At 43.7% G+C, this 24,869-nt stretch overlaps 1 protein-coding gene across 6 annotated transcripts in view; it reads right to left on the bottom strand.

The window, feature by feature from the left end:
- EPS8 (EGFR pathway substrate 8, signaling adaptor) overlaps window positions 1–24,869 on the bottom strand; it is a 790,402-nt gene that overhangs the window by 598,159 nt on the left and 167,374 nt on the right. For all 6 annotated transcript variants that reach the window (XM_069228470.1, XM_069228468.1, XM_069228462.1 and 3 more), the window contains exon 2: window positions 10,397–10,422. The gene's annotated coding sequence lies outside the window, so the exon portion shown is untranslated. The remainder of the gene's footprint in view (window positions 1–10,396; window positions 10,423–24,869) is intronic.

Raw genomic sequence — 24,869 nt, forward strand, 5'->3', positions numbered from 1 at the left:
GTCATAAGGACATCTTGTGGCATGTGCTACTGGGGAATTTGAGGAAAAACTGCATTCGGCTTTACGGTAACTAACTGTCTCAACTCCCTTTATCAGACCTATTTCTTTTCCTGTCAGATCCCACACCTTCTCCTTAACCGTTCCCTGCTAATCAGGATGAAGCTCCTTTACTGTGAACATAGGGGGAAAAAAAATCAATCAGAGGGTACTCCTCATTTATAGTCTCACACTCTGTCTTTGGGGCTTGGTCATCTTCATCATCACTATTCATCTGAATCTCAATCCCATCATTTGAACAAGTAATTGAGCATTTCGTTTAACACAGCAAGTCTCTTCCCAGTAGGGATACTGGACTTTAATCACAGACTACGAATTTGAGCAATACTTGAAAGTTGCCAATTTTAACCTGAACTGGATCTGTAATCGGGTTGGTCAAATACTGATTCGCCACCCCTACAATCTGAACTGTTTAACCCAAAAGGGACAAGTTTATAACTTCTGCACTTCTCACTGTACAGCATGTAGCTCCTGTGTCAACCAAGAATGAAACTCTGTGACCCGTGACTTTTCCCTTCACATAGGGACCTCTATGATCTACTTCTAAGGCGGTTGCAAGCACACATGGCTCCTCATCTGAACTCTTGCTCACCCAATCATCGTTTATTCCATTCTCACTGTGTAACGGGAATTGGTATACTGTGTTAATACTTTGGTTAAGCTTCTGACCTGTGAATTGTTGAGAAAGCATATTTTGATGCTGCTCTATTTGGGCTTGAGGTATTTGAATTTGCTGTCTTGGTACCATGGGAACCTGCTGCTGCACTGACTGAGACTGTGTCATTTGCACACGTGGCATTTGCACCTGCTGTATTGGTCTAAAATTCTGCATTCGATTGACATTATTTTGAAAATTTGGATTAGGACCTCTCATTCTCGGTCCTCTCTTGTTCTGGAACTAATTGATGCCATTACTTTACTGAACAACAACTTCCTGAACCATCATTGGACACTCCCATTTCCAATGTCCGCAAACGTGAGAAGGCAACAATTTCTTCATTCCTTTCACATCATTCTGAACCAATACAGTACACAAATCTGGATCGCAATTCACATTACCTCCGTGACCTCGACCTCTCATATGGGGCTGAAATACTATGTTTCCCTGCTGCTGCTGTTATAGAAAATTTCCCTGCATGCCTGTCTGTGCAGCTTTAGTCTGCATCATCATCGCCTTCTCTTTCAGCTTTCGCTGCTTCAACTCAATTTCATCACTACATTACTTTGCATACTGCAACACCTCATCAATCGGCTTTCCATGAGAGCAAATCAAATGACTCTTAATCATCTGGCTAATTTCAGGTCCGAGTCCTTCCACAAATCTGAAAACACAATATGAATCATGTCCTTTACTTCAATTGTCTCTGTACCACTGTAATGCTTGAACGTCTGTAACAATCCTTAATAATACGAGTTGGACCTGGCCCTTTTACAGGGTCATTCACCAGACGTTTTGCTTTTGCCTCCTTATATTTCTGACCTTTGTTGGCTGACGTTTTGACTCTGAGCACTTTTTCACTGCTAACCAGTGCTAAAGTGCATGTGCTCTCTCTTACAAATTTGGTATGATTGGATTCTACCTGATTGGCATATTTAATTTACCTATAAGTCCCTTGTAAAGTGGTATCCCTATACCCAGGGCCTGTAAATTAAATGCTACTAGTGGGCCTGCAGCACTGCTTGCGCCACCCACTGAAGTAGCCTGTCAAACCTATCTAAGGCCTGCTAGCGCAGAGCCTTTGTGCGCAGTTTTCTGCCACAGGGACCTGGCATCTAAATTTACTTGCCAGGCCCAGAACTCCCCTTTTACTACATGTAAGTCACCCCTAAGATACGCCCTAGCTAGCCCTTTGGGCAGGGTGCCATGTATGTAGAAGGCAGGACATGTGCCATGTTGCGTGGCCTGTCCTGGTATTGACAAACAGCCTAACTTGGTGTCTCACTGCTGTGAGTGCTGCCCTCTCTTAGGATTGCATTGGAAATACCCTGCCTTATGTGTAAGGGGTATTGTCTGATTTATGAGGGGTAGCGTAGGCATGTTTGGTATGGTTGTGACAGTGGTAAGAAATGCTGCTTACTGGTGTAGGTGTATTTTTTATTACTATCACAGAAATGCCACTTCTAGAAAGTGCGCATTTATCTGTGCTTATGACTTTGGTGTTTTGCAGCTTGTCTCCAATCAACGTCTGGGCAGACTGACAGTTGGGGCTTTGTGCATACTTCTCAGGCAGCCTGAACACAGGGAGGGTGGAGGTGACACAGAGGTGCATCTACATATTTTAAAGCCTTCCTAGGATGAGAGAAGGGAGAGGCGGGGCACACCTGCATTTGTAAAGACTGTGCCCTGGCCTCACACAATAGGGTCGTTAACCACCCCCACTGATGTTTGGAGCCTGTGCTGAAAAGAGAGGGGGGCACTCCCAGAACCAGTTGTAACTGGCTGGAACCTCCTCTCCCTACCATTGTAAGAACTGACTATAAGTACAGGGGTATTTTCCCCACAATTTGAACATTCTTGGAACTGTAAACTGGACACAGAACGCTGATGAATGGACTCACCAGGAAACCAACTTGGACTGCTGCTGTTGTGCTGACCTGTGACCTGCCTGGTCACTAGGAGGAACTGCCACCACCTGCGCCCCTTGTGCTGGTCTGTAGTTGGGCCCACCAGCCCTGTGCTCCTTTGGCTCCTGATTGCTCCCAGGGGCAGGGTGCTGTGCCCTTGACCCCTGCACCGATCTCTCCAGCTTTTTCTTAGCGCTTTAGAAAAAGCGCTCACCCCTAAAAACTGCTGCAGAAGATCACCGCCGCAGCCCGGGCCTCAGATGGGCATTAGCACTTTCAAAACGCTTTATTTCTGCCCCCAGAAAACACCGCCGCAGCCCGGATTGCTGGGCTCTACGTAGCGCGAGATCCGCGCTAAGCTAAGTGCCCCCGGGGCACGAAGATACATCAATTGAAGCCGGCACGCTCCTAGTGGCGCCCCCGGGGCACGGTCCGCTCCCAGGAGCGCCCCCGGGGCACCAGCCGCCTCCTCGTTCCCTGGAAGCGTCCCGGCGGCGGGGAACAGCTTCCCAACACTCGTGCACCGCTTTTGGTGCACGCGAGTGTCTCCTCGGGCCCCCGGAGGGGTCCGAGCTCACCAGACTCGACCAGCAGGACACGGGAAAGGCGCGGGGAGCACCCCTTCTCCGGTCTCTGCACCAGGAGCAGGGCACTCCTTTTTCCACGCCGACTTCGGGAAGGGAGACCTCGCCGGAGGTCCCTTCCCGTTTTCAACCTACCATTGTTGCTGGGTCACGCCCGGCCCCCACCCCACGGACAGGGTGTGAGGAGGCCGAGGGAGGCCCCCCGTTTTGCACACAGGAGCGCCGGGGGCCCCGTGCACTTTTAGGCACTGGAAGTGCCTCTTCATCCAACCAGGTACTTTTTCTAAGGGACCAATAATAGTGATAATGCAAAGTTCTTTGGGTCATATATTACCTACCTGTGTTTGATGTTCTTTCTACATATATGTGCTTATGTTCTTTTTATGCGCATGTTTAGCTGATATGTATTTATATGACTTGGGAGATATTCACTAATGTTCCTTTTATGGGTATTTAGGAATTGTTCATGACAAGTGCATATATCTTTTACTCTAATTCCTGACTACTGCTTATGTTGCAGAATCCTGAGCACTTATTTTTACATAGCTCAGTGTTGTGTTTACTTTGTGGTGTACATTTTGCGTCACGTGTGTGGTGTGTTGTGCAAACACTTTACACATTGCCTCCAGGTTAAGCCTGACTGCTCGTGCCAAGCTACCAAGGGGGTGAGCAGGGGTTATCTCGGACGTGTAACTCCCAAGCCCTGACTAGAATGGGTAGGTTCTGCCTGGCTGAGGTGCATACCGTAGCCAACCAGAAACCCCATTTCTAACAATACGCATGTATCGATGCCTTTGCTTCCTAAGCTGTCCTGTCAATTCTCTGCCAATCAATATTCTTGGGCAAATTTCTTGCTTTCAAAAATTGAATCACCTCATAGTAATATTTCATTACTTCGTGAGATGGTGCACCTGTATTTTTAATCCCTCTTTGGTTCGCTTGTTGGCCAACCTATACTCCTTTTACACTCTATCCACGGATCAGCTAGGACTACTATCTCTAGTAATGTGTTCAACTCCTCCCACAGGCACTTTGCAAGTTTTACAAACCTATCTGTCTGCTGGTACCATTCTACTGGCTTCTTTCTCAATTTTGGATAATCATTTGTGAACAATAGAATGTCACTTCTGCTCGGAGAGACATGAACAAAATTCCATCCTGGAATCTCTCATTGGTAAAATCTTCACTGGATCGTGGTCTGGCTGCACATTTGCAGTCAGCTCCACAGAATCCCTTTTTCTCTTATCTCTTTTCTTTATCCATCTGCCTTCCCATTTGTCTAATGCTCCCCAAGTCTGGGCACTTTGAAGTAACTCCGTAAGGTGTGCCTTCATTCTGGCAGATCTCATGTGTTCAAAATCTTTAGTCTCAAAATCTAATCTGTAACTCCTTTTCAAATGCTTTGTTTTCTCTATCTCTATGCCATACTTCTGCCAGGTATGCTAGTTTACAATGCACATTACTCACTTCCCTTGTAATCTTCTGGCATAGATATCTCAATTCTTCTGCTGTGTAGGATTCTAACCTGTTCACACCCATAGATCCTTTAATGAGCTCACTCACTTCTATGCTTAGCCTAGCATAGTTCAAACACTCCTCTCCCTTAGGAGAACTCTACGGGGTATTCAGCTTGTCTAACCATTCAGTCAACTGTTCTGCAGTCAAACCTGGCAACAAAATGTTGCTGGCCTGTACCGGTGGCACCTGCTGTGCAACTACATTCGGGGTCTGCAGTGTCAGCAATTTCAAGATCTGGCTAACGTTTGACCCTATCGTAGTATCTGGAAGTGCTCTGAAGGGACTAAAGTCCAGCAGCGATCTTGATCCATCATAATTCTGTCCCACAGGAGAGACTAATCGAGTATTTGTCGTATCCTCCCCCACTGCATTCTGTGTCCTGACATCCTGTTCACATACACTGGCTTATTTCTGTGCATATAAGGGTACAGCTGGAACAACAGTAATAGGCAGAGATATAGCATCTGGGGTTAGTCTGGTACTCAAGTTCTGTGGGAGAGTAACTCCCATGTTCTGATTCATCATTGAAGACATATCTGACTGTGTCCCGGTTACTGCAGTGAATCTCAGCATAGCTTGCGGCTGCACTTGGGGCAGTAAAAGTAGAGCTGGTTCTGTCTGAACTAACATCGGTCTCTGGGAAACCTGTTCTGTAGGCATCATTAGGTAGGTTTGTGGCAGTTTCCATAATGGGTACATCAGGGTAAATTCTCTGAACATGTGGTAGTTGCACCTGATTTTGTACTACTGGAACAGTAGGTGCATTAAGACTGTCCTGCATCGGACTCTGTGTCAGGCCAGTATAAACCTGCAATGTACTCACTGTCCCATTAACCTGTGTCGGAGCTGAAGGATTAGCACTGGTGCTCGGATCACTCTCATGCGCTGCATATGGTGGTGGACGATTTCTCAATAACTGTAAAATGAACTCATCATCATCTGATTCTTCCTCCACTGTTGAAGACTTTCTAGCCTCCCTATTTTCGGACGTGCTTTTGTTATTCTGCCTAGTAGCTTTCTTTTCTTCTTTCTCAGTGTTGTGTAATCGCTGGAAACAACTTAATTCCATGCAAGGTCTAATTTCTCCAAATTCTCTGAACACTGTCCCACCTAGCCTCTGCTAATGTCTTTTCTGCCTTTCTCAGTCTCCTCTCGAATTTCTGTTGCTGTCTGGCTACTAGCTCCCAGATCGCTAATGCCTCGAACTGTACTGGTCTCGGAAGGGGCTTCAATTCATATAACACCATCCTTAAGTACTCTAAAGCCCTCAAACTGAACATTCCATTTGTAGGAAATGCTAAATTTCCATTGTTCTCTGTCACTTGGCACCATTGCTTTAGCCAAAGACATGGCGCGACACCCTTCTCTTACATTACAATGTAAGCTGGTGTACCTTCTGGCAGTGTAGCCTCGCCTATACTCGCTGTAATGTACGTATCTCCCCTTAAAGCACTCTTTAAAGTTTTGAAAAATTCCATCTTTTGGACCTTTATGTTATTCAAAATCAAATCAGGAAGGGACTTTTAATCTCAGAGTTCTCTTCAGCCACCTTCTCAAACAATTGCCTCTCACAGACAGCTGTCAATCCGTGCACGACCCTTCTCACTAAGCAACCTATCCCAGCGCGGCTCCAATGACGTCACACTCATACGTACTGCAGCTGTCAAAGTCTTGTGGCTTGTCCTCCCAAACTTCGATTCACACAAAACTAATGCAAAAATTGCACGCACCAACCCAAAATCAAAACACAAATCTGCTGGTTTACTACAGGAAAGGTAACATAATCGCTTCAGAAACTTTACAGATTTTTCATTAACTGCTTTTGCTCTAACAGCTACTCCTTCTTTCTCAGTTTCCCTGATTCGCAAGCAAAATTCAACCCAGAAATGTTACTCTCAACTGATCAGTGGGTCTGTCCTGGTGCACACAGGAGTCACCAGATCTCAGTTGAAATTTCCGTTCACTCACTTCGACTCACACTCTGACTTGTCGACCACGCCCGATCGACCTAATAAACCAGACAAAGTACAACATAAAACCAAGTGACTCATACACTTTTCAATATACTCCGCAGTCTTAGACCACGCAGGGTCCGTACATCAACAACCATGTGGACAATTTTTGAGCACCAAGTGCCACACACGTGAAGTTTGACGACTTCTCTACTCCCGCACTGTACAGTACGCACACTCCATCTACAACTTCATTTGGAGTAGGTAAACTCCCTAAACCCTCACAAACATCACAATTCACCTGAGATTTGCATAAGATGTGCAAGCACAAAATCTACTCCATTCACACTACCACTAGAGCGCCAAGAACAAACAACCATTAGCAAGATTCGAGATTCTGGGAAAGTCATTTCTGGACATTTTCTCTCCAACTGACATCATTGAAAAATAAAATCCAAATCTCAGTAATAATGAACTCTCAAAGGACCAAATCAACAAGCTACTACCATCTCTAGGAACGCCTATGACAGGCTGTAAGGGAGACGAACCATCAAGCTGTCACTATCCCCGTGAATACCTGTTATTCTATACTAGACGCCTGTGACTGGCTCTTAAGGAGACAAACCATCCATCTCTGCTACCATCTCGGTTAGCCCATCTAACCTTAATAAGTAAACTTACAAGGGGATACAAATACGTTGATGAACCTTTTGACTCGCAATTAAGATGTTCCCACCATAGATCCTGTACATGCAGATCAATAACCTCAATAATCAAAAGCATTAGTAATCAAAGGAGTCAGTAACTGTCACACACCATGACTGAAAGGTCATGAATAACCATACCTTTTCATAAAAGTTAGAATGTTTATTTCCCTATATTAATCACGCTAATGTCATGTAAGACAATCTCAAAATCAAATGATAAACATACAGAAACATCACTGGCTGTCCAAAGCGGCGAAAGAAACACAGTCTAATCAAAGCTTGAACTTCTACACATTATAAAGTTGCAGTACAAATCAATAACAAGAATAATTGCACAAACAATATCACATACATTAGATTCAGCAAAGAAAAGACATCAAACGTTACTCCTTAAAGCAAATTCTTATCAGTGAGGATCCTTATCTAACATCAGATTAGCATCAGCATGTTAGACTTCATGCATAACAATTTAGTCAACACAAATTTGGAAAACATCTAACTATGGCTCTATCAAGACAGTGCGGTTGGTACCTAGAAAGAAAAAGCAATTGGACATAACAAACACATAGGTAAGAGAAGACCTCTCCTCAATTGGATCGGCAAGCTAAGATAGTCCTCGTCATCGGGGCATCAGTTCGGTCAGCAAGGCATCAGGATTCAGCATCAAAGTTCAGGAAATGCTGTCTTTAAGGAACTCGAAAGAATAGAGGTAAACCCTCAAGAAGAATGGGGAGAATGATGAATGGCAAATGCTCCTTTCTTCTCAGTGCAGTCCTGTTAAGTTACATTTCCTAAAACTAATTCCCAAGTCCTTATTGGTCAAGGGATCGCATGTTCACACTTTGTCCAATAAAACTAAAACTTCAAATCTATGATTTCTGAGATCTTGCAAGGTCGCCAATGAATCCCAATTATTTACAAGTATCTGTAATACAGATGCAAGGTTATTGTTTGTTTCCTACAAAATATGGCAATTGAAATACCTCACAAATTAGTTGGCAGGGTATTCTGTGTCTCACAGAATCCCTTTGCGTGATTAGGGTTGAATGGAAGAGTGGTTTAACAAGAATTATTCGAAGGTAAAAACTGGTTGAGATGGGTGTTGTGGCAAGCAATAATACAGGGACTGCTTTGGCACCTGTATGTTTATAAAAGCGAATTATTTCACCGTATAGCGACACAACAAAGCTCTTCCTTTAAAAACTTATGAGGACATTCAGGATGCTCTGCAGCTCAAGAAAGTCTGCTATTTGTGGCAACAGATCTCTAAAGGCACAGTAGAAAGTAAAACTTTCAGCCCTCCACTTTCTCATGTGAGAACTTGAGCCCAGGTGGTCTTGAGAGCTAATGTACTAATCCATCTCTTTATTCACTTTAATAGTTGAACAAAAAGTATACGTGCCTACTTTATACAGAATGTGTTACAGGGAGACGATCATAAGGCACTCAAACTAGCATGGTGTATTTCTTACAAATGTAAAATACTCAAGTAAGAGTTACCTGGATCAGGTGTCCTATGAAAATGCTACTTCTACTAGCTAATGTAGGATAATAGGACAGAGTTGCAGACTGATCATATATTGCTCACTTTAAAATATATAATCATAGAGGGGCTGACAATAGGCAGATTGCTAGCAGCTCCAGACACCCTGGAAAGGCCAGCTCAGAACTCCTTCTCTTGGCTTACTAAACCACTGTGCATGACAGCAGAAGTGGGATGGTGCCTGGAAGGGGCACAGACTCGGGGAGTGAAGTGGCCAAGCTGCCTATCTGAAATTATGGTATAAAGTGTACAGCTAGATGTAGGATCTCGCAGAGGGAGTGGGAAACAGAAAGCGAGAGCCACTAGTGGCCACTTGGCATCCCTATTGCCAGTGTCCTAATAAAGACGTAGGACAGTAAGTGGCATGAAGTCAACTGCTTCAATGCTGCATTCTCCTTTTTTACTGGTAAAAATTGAGCCATTCTTTGATTACTTTCTTGATAACAAACAGTTTGCAAGACTCAAGCTATCCGTCAACTATTGCGGCCAGAGAGAAATCAGGCTATTTTGTACATGCATATATTAGAGAGCAGGCACACTTCAAGGTATCTAAATGATTTAGTGAAATTAAAAATATTTAGACACAAATAAAAAAAACTGGGTGAATTCAGTCCAGAAACATCAAATTACATGGATACCATATGACCCCCCCACCCCCCCCAATAGGGCTGAGAGCCGATTATAGATCCAGCTTTCCGGTCTCTGCTACAAACGTTACATATCTTAAAGTAACGAAACGGAATCCTTAGTCTCTGTCTGCTGATGGAAATTACTCAAAGAAAAGGATGGAATCTCAGCAGAGAGCTCACATTCTGCAACAAACATATGGCATGCCTTAGGATGATGAGCTGCTGCTGACCCAACCAGCCTGCAGGGAAACATCACCATGAATATTGGTGGCACGGGGATAAGATACCTCAATGTGAGAATACATGATGATGAAATGGAAAGAATGTGTGGTGCAGCCACATATAGACAAAACATATTAAGTTACTCTACACTTGAAATGTTGTTTGTTCAAAACCTGATCCAGGTTCAATTCCACACCGTCAGACAGAAACCAGGAAACTAAGTAGGGTCTACAGCTTTTGTGAAGGAGTCTATATGACTGTTTGTGCTTATCTTTTATTTAAAACAAAAAACAAAAAACCAACAATACCTGCTGCCCAGAGGCTTTGTTTCATTTTGCAACCGATTTAAAAGTGCTCATTGGTCACACCACTGAGTGGAACCAAGTTCATAGGGAGTGGAAATAAAAGAGACCTGCATAATACAAACCTCCCAATACCACACATCAGAAACGTAACCACGTAAATGTATTCTTTAATTAAAATCTATATGTATTTTACTCATGGCAACCACGAACTTGACAAAATAATGAAATGCATCGAAATAGCTGCTTGAAACAAATGTATAATGTTGTACAACAAAGAACATTGCACACTTGTTGAATACCAATCAGTTCCTTACCTGAACGTTTTAAATCTTGCAACAATCTGCAAAAAAAATATAATAACGTAAGGATATATCAGTATAAGCTTTCACTTTTATACATTACATGCTATCATACAATCTTTTTGAGAACTGTGTTCCCAGAGCTTCATTATCACAATGAAGGGTATAACCACGTTCAGTACTGTCCACATAACAAACTCCCAACGGACAACATAAAAGATATAAGTTGATGCCTTCAGTGTACTGTTCAAATCCTAGCATGCTTAGAAAAGGAATTAGGTGTGACGGGTAACGTGGACTTAATGCTTCATCTTACTTTGTTGCAGAAATTTGAGGGACGGATCTACTAAACACTAGACACAAAATACAGTTCTCAATTTGCAACCAGTATTTTTGCAACCATTGTGGTATTTTGTAAATCTATCTACGTACTAATAGTTCACAAAGTACTCAATTGTAGTTGATAGCAATTCAAGAAGCTTCATGAATATTAGTGAGGTAGATCACAAATTGCAACCCATTATGATTCACTGTCATCACAGGGATAGTGGCCTGCTGAGGTCAGAAGACTACCATGTCTGCTATTGCTTTTAAATAAAGCAATCTTATGTTTTTATGGGTGAGCACAAAGTGCTCTGTCCATTCTGTAATCTCCCTTTGGGCTTGAAACCACGCCCATGCCACGTCAGTCACTTACATTGGTTTGTGGGCTTGCCTTTTAAAATCCGCTTGCTTTCATTAGTGAAAGGCATGCATACGCCATGCCTTTTCCAGGGGTTTAGCCCACCTACACAGCACTGGTAAAGTACCAAAAACATACGAGGCTCGATGTTTTCAGCCTGGAGTCCGGACTACTTTATCTGTTTATTTTCCACGCAGCGCGATTGCGCTGCACTTTACATAGCGCAATCGCGCTGCGTTTTTCTTTTGCTTTACAACGCTAATAGCTCTAACTCGAACAAATGCGAGACCCGTTGCGTTGAAAATGCTTTTTGTTTAAATGCTGCCAGTTTTACTTAAAATAAAACAGATGCGTTTGAAAAAAGGTGCAACAAGCAATTACCACACTCTATGCTTAAAAATTGTTTAGTCAACATTCACAAAGGGGAGGGTGTCCCCTTGGGGCCCCCTTCCTGCTTGTCAATGTTTTACCACTACCTTCCAGTAGTCCATCAAATATTAATGTTTTGCTACTGGATTTGAGTTGTTAAAAGATTAACCCGTACGGTGCCTTGGAAGAGGTGATCTCGTCCAAGGCACCGGTTACCGGGTGCCTTGGACGAGATCACCTCGTCCTGCACCCGGCCCACGGGGGAGCGCTAGCGCTCCCCCGTAAGCCCCCCTCCCACATCCCCCTGTTGTGGATGGAAGGGGAATCCCTTCCCCTTCCACCCCCCCACCTCGGCAATCTGATGGAGTCAGCGCGCTCACAGCGCGCCAACGTCATCAAGTATTGCCGTGGGAAGCACTGGAAGCCATTTGCTTCCAGCGCGTCGGCAAGAGAGGACTCAACAGGTGAGTCCTTCCCTTTTTGGGGGTTTGGGAGGGGAGGAAACAGACACGGGGGGAAAGGGAAGGGTTTTTCCTTTCCCCCTGTGCCTGTTTTCAGTGGATTCCTGCTCCACGATCGCGGGCATGGCGTCTTCAGACCATGATTACGAGACTGACTCTGCATCTGAGGCAGAGGAGGAAGTGAGAGATTCTGGCAGTGAGTTTTCTGTCCCAGAGTATTCTTCTGATGAGGAAGCTACTCTCAGTGCAGATGAAGGGCCTGTTTTAGAGGAGGACATTGATGTGCCAAGAGTGCAGCAGCCTGGGGCTGAAGGGATTCCCATTAGAAGACCCGACACCTGGATTGCCCCAAACATGGAGCAGCCACAGTTACCTGCATTTACTGGTCTCCCCGGGTGTGGAGTCAATACGGAAAACTTTTTGCCTGTCCATTTCTTTCACTTGTTTATGGACGATGTATTTTTGGAAGAGATTGTGGAGCAGACTAATTTGTATCCAGAGGGAGAGCGGATGTACTGCCCCGATTGCCCTTCAAAGCCTGGGCTGTGTGTGCCCGGCTGTTTTAGAAGTTACCACACCAGGAAAATGTTTTGGGAACTACAGTGAGCGTAAACTGCCTATTTTATATTTTCATATGTTCAGTTTCACAGTTGACATTACTGTCATGTATTTAGTTAGAGCTTTTGTGTTTGTAGTTTTGTACTTATTTTATAATTAGTTAGTGGTTTCTTTGTTGATTATAAACAAAACAAAAATAAGTGATGGCGGTGTGCGTGGGGTGGCACTTGTCTGGCGGTGTGCTTGGGGTGGCGCTTGTCTGGCGTGTGCTTGGGGTGGCGCTTGGCTGGCGGTATGGGTGGGTGGCGCTTGGCTGGTGGTATGGGTGGGGTGACGCTTGGCTGGCAGTATGGGTGGGGTGCGCTTGGCTGGCGGTATGGGTGGGGTGGCGCTTGGCTGGTGGTGCCAGCCAAACGCCAGTCCGCACACTCATCAGCTGGTGTGATTGCTCTATCAGGCATGTGGGCGTATGAAAGTGATGGGCCCTTGACTGGCGTTGTCTGTCGATGCGAGTGTTGTAATGTGCTGGGCCCGTGGCTGGCGGCGTGAATGGTCTTGTGCAGGTCATGTATGAAAGGTGTGTGAATGGACTGTAAAGCGGTTGGTGCCTTGCCGTGGCTTTACAGCTCACGAGCTGTGAGTCATTGGTTCAGTTTTTTGGCCTTTCAGTTATTACCAGTGCATTTTACTTTTGTGAAATCTCTTGTTAATAAAATTTTATCTACTGAACCATCACTCACCCTCGTGCCAAATCCAACCAGTATGTGTGGTAAAAATAAAAAAACCTGCTCCACTGTAATCGGACGTCGCAGCACACTTCTGACACGCTAGGTGTCTCAGGTGGGACCCCGATGATGAAGCATGCCACCAACTTGGTTGGTGGGTGAGGGGTCTTTTTCACATAACCTAAGTGCGTTTTGTTGCACAATTTTAGTGTTTGAGGCATCACAGACGTATGTGGAACATCAAAATGATATATTACAAAACTACATGTGTTTGGAGGGGAGGGGGCACCTATGTTTTTGGTCCTGGGTGCGGCCTTCATCTAGGGAAACCTACCAAACCCAGACATTTTTTAAAACTAGACACCCCAAGGAGTCCAGGGAGGTGTGGCTTGCGTGGATCCCCCAACATTTTCTTACCCAGACTCCTCTGCAAACCTCAAAATTTGCTTAAAGCATATTTTCCTGACTTTCGTTTGTAAGATCACCACTCCAGCACAAAATTCCTACTCCCCAGCGTTCCCCTTAGTCGCCCAAGTAAAATGACACCTCACTTGTGTGGGTCCCCAAAGCAGAGTCGACCTAAAGATGTATAAAAGAAGAATATGTGCTTATCAACTCGCTGTGCTATCCCCATAATCTCTACAAGTTTGTGGCCTTTTTCTGTTGCAGGCACCTGGCCCACCCACACAAGTGAGGTATCATTTTTATCGGGAGACTTGGGGGGGAACGCTGGGTGGAAGGACATTTGTGGCTCCTCTCAGATTCCAGAACTTTGTGTCACCAAAATGTGAGGAAAACGTGTTTTTTTTAGCCAAATTTTTAGGTTTTCGAAGGATTCTGGGTAACAACCTTGTGAGAGCCCCACAAGTCACCCCATCTTGGATTCCCCTAGGTCTATAGTTTTCAAAAATTCACAGGTTTGGTAGGTTTCCCTATGTGCCGGCTGAGCTAGAGGCCAAAATCTACAGGTAGGCACTTTGCAAAAAACACCTCTGTTTTCTGTAGAAAAATGGGATGTGTCCATGTTGTGTTTTGGGGCATTTCCTGTTGCGGGCGCTAGGCATACCGACACAAGGGAGGTATCATTTTTATCAGGAGACTTGGGGGAACATAGAATAGCAAAACAATTGTTATTGCCCCTTGTCTTTCTCTACATTTTTTCCTTCCAAATATAAGAGAGTGTGTAAAAAAGACGTCTATTTGAGAAATGCCCTGTAATTCACATGCTAATATGGGCACCCCGGAATTCAGAGATGTGCAAATAACCACTGCTCCTCAACACCTTATCTTGTGCCCATTTTGGAAATACAAAGGTTTTCTTCATAGCTATTTTTCACTCTTTATATTTCAGCAAATGAAATGCTGTATACCCGGTATAGAATGAAAACCCACTGCAGGGTGCAGCTCATTTATTGGCTCTGGATACCTAGGGTTCTTGATGAACCTACAAGCCCTATATATCCCGCAACCATAAGAGTCCAGCAGACGTAACTGTATATTGCTTTCAAAAATCTGACACTGCAGGAAAAAGTTACAGAGTAAAACGTAGAGAAAAATTGCAGTTTTTTTCACCTCAATTTCAATATTTCTTTTTCAGTTGTTATTTTCTGTAGGAAACCCTTGTAGGATCTACACACATTACCCCTTGCTGAATTCTGAATTTTGTCTACTTTTCAGAAATGTTTAGGTTTCTGGGATCCAGCATTGGTTTCACACCCATTTCTGTCACTGACTGGAAGGAGGATGAAAGCACAAAAAATCGTAAAAATGGGATATGTCCCAGTAAAATGCCAAAATTGTGTTGAAAAATTGGGTTTTCTGATTCAAGTCTGCCTGTTCCTGAAAGCTGGGAAGCTGGTGATTTTAGCACCGCAAACCCTTTGTTGATGCCATTTTCAGGGAAAAAACCACAAGCCTTCTTCTGCAGCCCCTTTTTCCAAATTTTTTGAAAAAAAAAACGAAATTTTCACTGTATTTTGGCTAATTTCTTGGCCTCCTTCAGGGGAACCCACAAAGTCTGGGTACATCTAAAATCCCTAAGATGTTGGAAAAAAAGAACGCAAATTTGGCGTGGGTAGCTTATGTGGACAAAAAGTTATGAGGGCCTAAGCGAGAACTATTCCAAATAGGCAAAAAAAGGCCTGGCACAGGAGGGGAAAAAGGCCTGGCAGCGAAGGGGTTAATACAGCTCATTCCAAATTGCTCTTTGAAAGGAACAGCATAAACATGCCCCTTCCAAATATAAATTCAGTATGTAGTAACAAACCCAAGGTGCGATTCGGTAACATGTTACCGAAACGCAATTTGGGTTTGGTACGTACAAAAAGGACATTTTGTGGTCACAAATGTCCCCATTTGACAAATTGGACCCTTTGAGGCCGTAGAGAAATGTCTTAGTATATCTGTCCCAAAATATCCTGAGTGCGCAGGAGGACAGGGTAAAAGGCCCCTCTTTGCTGACAACACTTCTTGCCTCAGAGGTGTTTCGAAGCAGGGATGTCTCTTGCTTCAATTGGGGACTTTGTTTGGAAGGCTCCTCCCATTTGAAAGCACATATCAAGCCTCGCAGGAAGTTTTGTCTTCCGTGGTAAGAGCAGCTTTCCCAGACATTCAGTTGAGGTGCCTCTAATGTTGGTGGTGTGTCTCATATTGTGTGCAGTAGGACTGTTGGTACTACACACTTCCATTCTATTTCAGTATGCTGGTATATTTTAAGTGGAGCATTAATAGAGTCTGATGCTATAAACTGGCTTGTGGAACCATTGTTAGCTTCGATCTGAGTGTGTGAGTTATAAAACCTTTTACAGCACTGTTTGTTACCAGCTTCATTATTGCTGATGTTGAGCCTATGCCCACTAAACAACCCACATTGCCACGTAGTTGCTGCTATAATGTGTTCTTATGCAAGATTCTGAACAGTGGGGTATCAGCTGATAGGACGAGGCATCAGCTGAGCAGCAATTATTCACTGAGAAGTATATAAAAGCAGGAGGGGAACAAGGTCAGCAGAAGCATCATCATCGGGCAAGCTGGCCTTACTCAGAGGTCAGGCAGTGAGAGAGTGATGGTGCCTGAGTTATGTCTGCTCATCGGAAATTTCTTGCGTTTGTGGTAACGAGCACCCAGGGAGCGGCAAGAAAGGAATCTATGACCACACCCTTTCAAGGCGATGATGTTGGTGTTCTGCATGAGTAGAAATCAGAGGAAAGCGGGCACAGAAGTGCTAGGGAAGATGTGGTTCCATTCTAGTGAGAAAGCACACCTTCAAGAGGAACTGGCTGTCAGGTCCAGGTGTGGCAGGGCACTTGGGTTGATTAAACTGCCTTAAAAAAAAAAAAAAAAAAAAAAAAAAAACAGTAAATTAAGGCAACTTGCACATTAGTTTCCACGTTTGATACAGAGGTACACTTGACTTACAGTAAGCCAATTTTTTTAATAACTGTTAGTAGATCATTCCTTTAGACAATACCAAAGTAACTGGAGTTTAGAACTGGAGTAATAATTGACATCTAGATATCAAACTTTAGGCATTCATTTGGTACTGAAGTGAATACTGTTGGTTGTGGCTAGAGTTCCTTAACATGCAGCTATGAAACCACTACTTTTTTATGTTTGCATCCTCCTGGAGAACCAACAGTGGAAATATGTTTCATGGAATTTAACGCATGTACGGGGCAGCAGATAGATTCAAATTTAAACTTGCATGCAAGAGGTCTATTCTGGAGCACTCATCAATATGGAAGACCAGGAGATACACATATATTTTAGGTTTTCCCCAATACAGTTCACCCACACAAGTAGAGGTTTACAAATATGAAGAAACAGTGACAACTGTAGAAGAAATATTTAAACGGGAAGAAATATTTGAATGTTTAACCAGTTTAGTGGTTTAAAAACAACTATTTGTTTCACAAGAATAACATGCAAAGTCCATTGAGATATCAATGCCAGGTTAAGGGTTCTATCAGCCAAACAACAGTTTGAAACTTTCATGGAACAATGAATAAGATATCAACTTCTCTAAAGTTGTGCTAACAAAAGATGCTGAAGAGCGTTCAGGCTTGCACAAATATAGTGTCTGGATGGAGCCATAACCCAGCAACAGCACAGAGAATTCTAGAGAACCATATAGACAACTGAGCAGTTCAAGTGAGATGTATGTATGATGATGGCATAGCAGTGGTGTTTTCCATGTGAGTGATGGTGGGCCAGTACATTAGGGCGGTTTCTGAAATGCTGTCATCTTGAAGGAGGGCTGCCAGAGGGGATGAGTTCAGATGGTGTGCAAATGTGTCATAAATTGTGCTTAGTTTGTCACAAGAGAGCATGAGCTGGGATCATAAGTCCTGGGAGGGAACAAGGGTAGTAGAGCTGGCCACAGGAATGGCAAATTATTTCACTACAGATAAGATTTCCTTTGAGCTGCTGGTGCTGTTATCTGCTCTGTCAGTGCTATGCGCTCGGAGGCTTTCACTTACTGGTGTTATGGTCAGAGGGTGACTTGTAGGTTTGTTTGTTGATGTTGAAATGGGCGAGTCTCCACTGGTGCTCGAGCTGCTTGAAATGGCACTTGGTGTGTTTAAGGTCGTTGCTGTACCAGCTTGCTCGTGGTCTGATCCTTGTGGTGGTCTGGTTTTGGGGACTGCGCAGGAGGTGATCCAGTGGATGAAGTTGTCAATAGACCAGGCAACGTTGTTGAAGTGCAATGGGGGTGTTTTTGCAGTTCTGAGGACCAGGTTTCTTTGGACAAGGTGTTCCAGTTGTGGCGGGTTGACTTGGGTGGGGCAATTCTCCATTGGTAGTTGAAGTCAAGACTGAAGCGGATGAAGGATTGTCGGGCCATGTAAGTGGGGTGAGCTTGTCCACTGCAATATCTGGAAAGTTGTTGAAAATGGGGTTTGGCAGACGGGCAGTGATTAGGGTGGGGTCTTTCAGCCATTGAGTGAGCCAGAGTGTGTTCATGATGTCCAGGAGGTTGGTGGTGTTGGGGTTTGTGAGGTCTCCCAGTTGGATATTGATTTCGGCAAGCAGGATAAAGCAGTTAGACTTGAAAAAGAGGGGGAGAGGTCTGCAGAGGATTTTATGAAGTCAGCTGTTGGCCCAGAGGCCAGTAAAGCAGCGATCCAAACAGGGTGGTGGTGCTGGATATTTGAACGCCAGGCATTCCAGTTTGTCACAGGAGTTGGCTTTGATGAGGGAGCAACGGATATATTCCTTGTAGTTAATTGCAATTCCTCATCCAGGTTTCCTGGTCTTGTCTAGTGAACTTGCAACCTCATGTGGTGTCAGTTGTGATGATGGAGGTCGATTCAAATTTAAGCCAAATCTCTATGAGGAGTAGGTCCAGGAAGTGGTCATGTAGGAGGTCTCACATTTCAAAAGAGTATTTGGTGAGAAGAGCGGGTTTTTAGTAGGGCACAGACAAATGGGGGATGGGTCCTGTGTGTGTCTGTACTGCTGGGTGCTGGAGGTAAAGTATAGTAAGAGATTTGGGGTTTTTCCAATAAGGCCACAGGTGTGCCAGTGGTACATCCATATTGTGGCGTGATGGGGGTTAGGTGTGGGGTACCAAGCAGAAAAAGAAAGTCAGAGGCAACAAAACTGTCAAAGAAACAAACAGAACAAGCACTGAAAAAGCCATCAGGTCTCACCTATTCAAGAGCTATTAGCTTTCCCAATGTGTTTTAGCCATGCTGTACACTAATGTGGGCTGCTGTTCAGCATGACAAAAAGTTGTCAAAGAGTAGAGTAAAGTGAAGGGATACAGAGTGGAGGGCCGTTGAGTGGAAAGTCATGGAGTGACTGAGCAGAGTGGCATAGAGTGTTGCAGAGCGATGTGGCACGGTGTCAAGTAAAATGACATAGTGTTGTAAAGTGAAGTGGCATAGAGCAGATCATCAGAGTGAAGTGGCATACAGCAGTGTGTCGTAAAGTGGAGAGCAGTAGAGTGGGGTGCTGTACAGCGAAGGGGAGTAGAGTGGCGGTGAGAGGATAACTGTAGTGTTGTGTTGTGTTGTAGAATTTAGTGGCATTGTGTGCGTAGAGTTGAGTGGCATACAGTTGAATACAATGGACTACAGTGGAGTGATATGTAATGGAGTGTCAGAGAGGCATAGAGTGGAGTGTTGTAGAGTGGAGTGGCATAAAGTGGAATATGCATGGTGTGGTAGCCCAGTGCCATTACATGCAGCACATTTTCAACTGAAATGATTGTGTGCTATATAGTCTTATCAGTTAAACTGTATGTGTAAATGTAACAAACTATAATGTGTGGAAATGGCATCACCTACTGTATTGATTAGACCATATTAAAACACCTGTCTCCACCTCACTTCAGAATTACAAAAACAGTGCGCTTCACTTGTGCTTTCTTAATTCTGATATATTCTGAAATAGTTGCACAGTTCATTAAAAGACATTTAAGTTTTGTTGTGTGCTAAAAAAAAGCTTTACTTTGCCAGCCCAGTATTCGGCAACATTGACGCATAAATCCTCTCACTCTGAAGTAAGGGAAAGAAAAGTAAACACCATGCTCCCTCAGAAGACAGAGCCTAACATTTGACCTTGGTCTTTGAATGCACAGTAATTGTGACAAGAACAAAATGTAAAGGCCTGTTTACAGAACATGAGCACTAGTAGGAGAATAGAAAGTGGGATGGTAAACAAGCTATGCTCAAGACATGCTAGACATGCTAGACAGCCTGAAACAAATAAAGCCAGCAAACAAATGTGAGTTACAAACCAGAAAGCCGATGGTAAGTAAAGTGCAGAAGGCATTCCCAGGAAGGCTTTAAGAATCTCCCTAAGAAATGTTTTTGCAACCAGACAAGCTGCACTTACTTGTAGGCTCTGACATAAAAAAAGCAGCAAAGGTGGGGCAAAAAGTGGTAAAAGAAAGAGGAAAAAAAGCTAAAGAGAGAAAAAGAAGAGGTCAAAAGTCTCTCAGAGAGCATGAAAGAGAAGACAGTGAGAACAGCAGTGCAAAAAGGAGCGCTACAAGTGTTAAAAAGTGGTCAAAAAATGAAAAAAGTGGCACAAGAGAGGCCGCAAGTATGAGAGGAGAGAGTGGACAGAGTGAAAAAAGCAGGAAAAAGGAGTGAAAGTGCTAAAAGTCACAAAGCAAAATAAAGAAAAAGTGGCAAAAAGAGAGGCAGAATTAGTGAAAAAGCGCTCTGGGCCTCAGGACGAGTACAGCAAAGTTGTGAGGCACTAAAAGGGTCATGCCTGGCCAGAGGGCCATAGCAGCAGGTTAAGTGCTAGATAGAACCATGTCATAAACCAGTGGGCTCTGGAAGCGCATGTCTCCAGGGTAGTAGTATTTGTCTGAATGGGTGTGTTTGTCTGAATGGTATGTTTCGGCTGCAGTGTCATGTGGTGATGTAACATGGGTATATGTGGTGTACAGTTTTTACTTTTATGTAGCCTTCGTGTTGGTGCAATTTTATGAACTGAATGTCAAGTATGTGCTAATTCTTTTGTCTGAGTGAGACATGTATTGGCATGTGGAGAAGACAGTTAGTATCTTCCACAAGTGTCCTGTAAAATGACCCCCTCCCATTAAGCTTATTTGCTAGATAACTACCTTAAGCTGCTGATGTTTTTTAATAAACTGTGTGACCATTGTATTATCTTATCATTGAAGAGTAGAACTGGACCTAGTCACCCTCCCGGTCGAATCCCATCAAACTCTATAAAGTGAGTAAGTTGTGATAAACTTAAGGACTGAAGTACTGAGGTTGGCATACATAAATTGCCATCAGGGATTGACAGACATCATCTGGTGCACCTATATCTTTAAGAGAAACCTATGCATAATTAAATCTTACCAAAGTAACCTGATTATGCATCAACACTGAGGGAAATGTAGGTAAACTACTGCACGTAAACATGCTATGCACCAAAATCACCACACAAAACACACGCACCCAAGAGCACATAAGCATCCAGAGAATTAACATGGCTACACTCGTGTGTACAAGACACTGTTACATAAGGGTTACACCAGTTAATGATGCACTACAGTTTTGACAAAAAAATATTTATTATCTTCATAACACTGCACTTCTGTTCCCTCTAATGATGGCACTATAAACTAGGAAAAAATCATATCAGTAACAGTAAGGTAAGCCTGCACACACTTAAGTCACCAACAAAAGTTCATACATCAGAAATGTGGCAGTAGACCTTGCAGAAGCCTTGGGGTGAGTTTTTTTTTTTTTTTTTAAATAAAAAAACTAAAATAAATAACTGAAAGCAGTTAAACACATAACTTGACTCTACTCGTAAGAAATACTGCCAATTCATTAAGCCTATATGTTCCAGCAAAAGTACAATCTAATTAAGGGACAGAGACCAATTAACCATTTTGACTGGGATAAGAGTGAAGTGACCTCCTGTTAGAGATGGGGTCTCTAGTTGTCAGAGGTATGCACCCTGTCTAAGTAGGGACCACAATCCTAGTTAGGGCAAGTCAGATTCACACTTTAAATTGACCTGTGCTCACCCTCTGGTAGCTTGTTGCAGAGCAGACAGGCTTAACTTAAGAGGCAATATGTAAAGTACTTGTGCATCACACATGCACAGCAACCCAATGAGAACAACACAAAAGGACTCCACACAGAATTGCAAACTGCCGCAGGCCAGGACAAATGAAGTACTGGATTTGATTGGCGTCACTGCTGAGAACAGAGTCTGGCTGGGACACGGCAGGCGAGGTGCAGGCCTGTGCAACACGTTGCAGTTATGGGCAACTGGGCTGGGCACCTCTGGCAGAAGCAACCATGGAGATTCATCAAGGCGCACCCAGGGTGTTGGAATGGGTCACAGGGACCGGAGAGTCTCGTCGGGTGCATGTTGCAGTAAAGCGCCACACTCACCAGGAGAATCCGTAAGAAAGGAATGGTCCACTTCTCCCAAACAGGGGTGGAAAGGACAGTTGTGCTCGGCACTCAGGCTCCGGCCAGCCAGTCAGGAATGAACTCCTGAAGCAGTTTGGTTTAGACACTCACAAGGTCTTTGATGTCCCAGAGACCTTGGGTAGGAACAGAGGGCAAGCCAGCAAGCCCTTGGAGTCACTCTGCGGTAGTCCTTAGTTCCTTTTGACAGGGCAGAAGTCAGCAGGCCTCAGGACAGCTCAGCAAAGCAGGGTAGCAGCTCCTGGGAACAGTTAGGCAAAGCAAGGTCGCAATCCTTTCAGCACAGCAGCCTTTACTCCAGCAGTTTTTCCTCCAGGTCCAGAGGTGTACTTATTTCAGGGTGTCAGAGTCCCAATACTTATACTAAAAAGTGCCTCCGATGTGGAGGATGACTTCAAAGGATCCTTCTGAAGGGTGCAGGTCTCCTTTTCATCCCAGCCCTGGCTCCAGACTCACTGGGGACAGGCACTTCCCTCTTGAAGTGTAGGTGTGAGCTCCCCTCCACCCTTCAAGTCCAGTAAGACCTCAACAGTATGCAGATGAATGCAGTTGAGTATCATGTGTTGTGTGTGTATGGAGGGAAAGCACAAATGTAGTTGTCACCCAGACCAGACGTGTATTGAAGATCGGTTGTGAGAGAGAGCAGTGAGAGCAGAGAACGGCCGACTTTCTAAAAGTGCCATTTCTAAAGTAGTTATTTAAAAAAATATATATATATATCTGACTTTACCAGTAAAGAGTATTTAATATTGCCATTCCAAGGATATGAAGCATGATGCAGCTACTCCCCCCAATCAGAAACTACAACTTAAAAGTATATTAAGGAATTCTCAATGTTGGCCTGTGAGAGAAGCAGACCTCGCAGTAACAAAAAACGACTTTGGAAGTTTTTCATCACCAGGACATGTAAATCTTAAAAGTACATGTCTTCCCTTTGACTTACATGACACCCTGCCCTATGGGGGACCTTGGGCCTACATTAGGGTGATTTATATGTAAGAAAAGGGGAGTTAGGCCTTGGCCAGAGGTCTTAAATGACAAGTCAAGGTGGCAGGCCTGATACATGTTTAAGGGCTACTGAAGTGGGTAGCATAATCAGGGCTGCAGGCCAACTAACAGTATTTAATTTACAGGCCCGAGCGTATGCAATACCACTTTACAAGGGACTTACAAGTAAATTAAATATGCCGACTGTGGATACTCCAATAGTACCATGTTTAGGGGAGAAGAACATGCACTTTAACACTGGTTAGCAGTGGTAAAGTACTCGGAGTCCCAAGGCCAACAAAAAGATACCGCGCAAAATAGGAGGTGAAAGGCAAATTTCTGGGGGACAACCTCTAAGGATGCCAGGTCTAACACCTTACAATACCTCAAAGCTATACCACCTTCTGCTCTAAAACGTATCACTTCTTGCCACTTTCTGAAGGCCCCTAAAACTAGGCCTGTTCAAGGCATCACCCTGCATCTTTGAACAAACATTCAGGCTCAAAAGAGTTGTGTACCAGTACAAAGTGAAAAAGGAGATGGTGTACCATTGGCGAATTTTGGGAACCAGAGACTAAGGGATCTGGTGAAGGCTACACTTGAGGACAACACTGCTTGGCCCTTGTGCTCAGGGAGTACTTCACTCTAAGTTACTTTATATCTAATGGCAGCTATGTTGTCTGTGCACATTGCACGTTATTGGGAGTAGGGAAGATCCAGGGACTACGTTACTTACCCTGGCACAATCACCAACATCTGCACTGAAACCTTCATGAAAATATGGTATAAATACAAATCATTGGATTCTAGCTGGGAAAGTAGTCACTCCTTTTGGAACGCCATCAGCTAATACTGACTTTGAAACAATACTGACATTTTGCCACATAGCACAAGGATATAAACAGAGAAACACATCTCAGCGGACATGTGCAGAATAGTAAATACAATGGAAAAATAAGCATCCATGGTAAAAGCCAAATATTAGCACTTGTTTTAAAGCATCAGGGATGTAAAAACATGAACAGCCATTCCCCACCTTAGTAAAGCAGCAGATGATTTGATGTATGTAAAAGGTACACACAAAAATATCTTTTACCTGCAGATTAGGTGCAATGATTTAATCAGAGTGAGATGCAGTTTCCTGATCAAATCTATTTCTTAAAAAGAAAAAAAAAAAAAAATCACAAATGTCAAAGGTGGGTCGGAATGCTGAGTTTTTCTATCATCAACCTTTTGAAGAGTTTTGTGTTAAAGGAGAATGGAACCTGACTTGGAGGTGGAAACATTGGAGGCATATAGGGAGCTCGTTAGATTCAATCCAAATCGTTAAGATAGTGCTTACCTAGAAATTGTTTCTGGAAAAAAAGACAAAATAGTTCAGAAGGCAGGCAGGCAAAAATCTAGGTCCCTTTTAACGAGCTGTCAATTAAATTCCAATGGGTGTGGTAACTAGTAACTGGGTGGTAATTATCGCACTCAAATTCCAATCCAGCAAAGAGGGATTAAAATAGCTCAATTGTTTTCTTGGTTGGACTTCGAGAAAACAATAAGCCTTTAGAGAAGTAGTACAGCAATCCAGAACAAATTGCCAGTTTTTATTCCTCAAAGTAATGTGAAAAAACATACACAAGAAAGAGTGGGAAAGATTCACATCTGTTGTTAGCTATGACCCCTTCCCTATATTGGATAAAAGACCTCCTGCTTTACATTACGAGGGTACTGGATGTCACCAAGTAGTTCGGTGACAGTATAGTAGAACTATATATTGCACAGTGTTGTTATTAATGATGT

Source organism: Pleurodeles waltl, chromosome 4_1 (genome assembly GCF_031143425.1).
Source record: "Pleurodeles waltl isolate 20211129_DDA chromosome 4_1, aPleWal1.hap1.20221129, whole genome shotgun sequence".
NCBI lineage: Eukaryota > Metazoa > Chordata > Amphibia > Caudata > Salamandridae > Pleurodeles > Pleurodeles waltl.